Below are 2,500 nucleotides of genomic sequence, written 5' to 3' on the forward strand. Positions count from 1 at the left end.
CTATCTATTCATACTATATTTCCTTATAAATAGATATAAATATACAGCTATAAAACACACACGCACACTCTCTCTCACAAACACACACACAACACATGTATATATATATATATATATATATCTATTATATATATATATATATATATATATATATATAATATATATATATATATATATGCATATCTACATATGTAACACATACATATACACATATACATGTAAATACTGTGTCATCTATATAGTATATAACTAAAATATATAATATATATATATATATAATATATATATATATATATATATATATATATATACATACAGACTATTACTAGAAGACGATAAAAAGAATCTTCGCATTGGCATATTCAAGGACTGCTGACTGAAACAACATTAGCATCTTCCAGTGCCTATCACTCATGATTGTTCCTCCAACAACAGGTGCTTCTCCTCCTCGGCCTGGCTGCTCTAGCCTCGGCCGACACTCCCAGATACGCCTACAGTGCTCCTCGGGTACGTTTTCAACTGTCGAATGGCTGTCGATGGAAAGATTTCAGGAGATTATATATTCACGTCTAAAGGCATCCGTTACAATTATACAATATCCTATAATGTCTTGCACGTACAGCATCCCATATGCAATGAGTAAAGCTCTGTCATCTTTCCTTTAGGATTCGTTCGAAGATGACGCCAAGTATAACTTCAACTGGGCCGTCGACCACGACGACTCCGGCAACCACTTCGGCCAGCAGGAGGCCCGTGACGGCGACGACACCCAGGGATCGTACTACGTGCAGCTCCCCGACGGCCGCCTGCAGACCGTCAGGTACGTCGTGGACGGCGACTCCGGCTACGTGGCCGAGGTTAACTACGAGGGCGAGGCTCGCTACGACTCGGTCGAGTCTCGGGAAACGTTCCGAGCCAGACCCGCGTACTCCGCTCCCATCCCCGCTTCGCTCCGCGAGTCCCGCGAGAGAGCCGCCCCCATCCCTTCAGGCCTCGTCGCTTCGACTCACGCGAATCCCTGGAATTCCCCGCCGCCTCTCAATCCCGCGAGTCGCTCGAGGTCAGCAGACGCCCCTTCGACTCCCGCGAGTCCCTGGAGGACATCCGCAGGCGGTATGGCTTCTGAGGGATCACGAGCAACGATCAACACGGACGATGGACTTAGAACGACTTAAGCTAATAGTGTGAAAGTATTTATTGTTGAACGAGCGTATTAAAACTGATGATAAGCTTCTTTACTTAAGCTGCAACCTTGCTTGCATACCGTAGCTTTGTTTACTAAGCATCAAGTTCCTTTCTTGCTTATTAGATGAAATATTTATTTGCATAATCATCACCATTACTACTACTATTGTTATTATTATCATCATTTTTAGCAATGTGTGTGTGTGTTTACACACACACACATGTGTATATATATATATATATATATATATATATATATATATATATACATTAATATATATATATATATTATATATAATATATATACATGTGTGTATGTACATACATACATATATATATATATATATATATATATATATATATATAGTTATATGTCACATGCACACACACACACACACACACACACACACACACACACACACACACACACACACACACACACACAGCATACACACACACACATATATATGTGTGTGTGTATGTGTATACATACACATATATGTAATTACATACATAAATGTATGTATGTACATATGTACATACATACATGTATGTGTATATATATACACACACCAATTATACAAATTAAGTGGTTCTCGTTTAAGAAAGAGACATAACAATCATAAGAGCAAGCAAAGGCATAACACAATAATATGTACAGATGATACACACAATATATATATATATATATATATATATATATATATATATATATACATATATATATATATATATATATATATATATATATAAACCCAAGATATATAAACATAAACAATAAATACGTAAAGAAATACATAAAAGTAAGTGTTAAACGAACCGAAGTGGCTGGTTAAGTTGAGGGACAGTCTAGTGTGTGAACAAGGTGGTTGCAGTAGTTAAGTTGCTTAATTCTGACATCATTTATTTATTTATTATTTATTATTTTTATCTAATAAAGAAGGGCTCTGAAATGATGAGGTCTTGGCGGGAGGAGTAAGTGGACAAAATATACAAAATACTAAATTCTGAGTCAGAAAAAAGGATGTGAGTGCTGTACAGAAAGCTCTCTTATTGCCAAGAGAGATGGTTTGCTCAGCGGGAAGCCTTTCCTGAAGGACCTGCCTTTGTGTTCTAGGAAGCGGTGACGTTGCCATCGTGAAGTTGATCTCACGTACCTGGCTTGGTAGCTAGGACAGGTAAATAAATATGACACATTAGAACACAAGGCAGAGCTGTAGGTTATAGGCTGTTTTATGAATTTTGCTATTGTGTTGGTGTGCGCACACGCACACACACACACACACACACACACACACACACACACACACACACA

The 2,500-nt window shown here is 37.8% G+C and overlaps 1 pseudogene; it reads left to right on the forward strand.

The window, feature by feature from the left end:
- LOC119596644 overlaps positions 1–1,126 on the forward strand; it is a 1,673-nt pseudogene extending 547 nt beyond the window's left edge.
- The last annotated feature ends 1,374 nt before the right edge of the window (positions 1,127–2,500 follow it).

This window comes from Penaeus monodon, chromosome 38 (genome assembly GCF_015228065.2).
Source record: "Penaeus monodon isolate SGIC_2016 chromosome 38, NSTDA_Pmon_1, whole genome shotgun sequence".
Taxonomy (NCBI): domain Eukaryota; kingdom Metazoa; phylum Arthropoda; class Malacostraca; order Decapoda; family Penaeidae; genus Penaeus; species Penaeus monodon.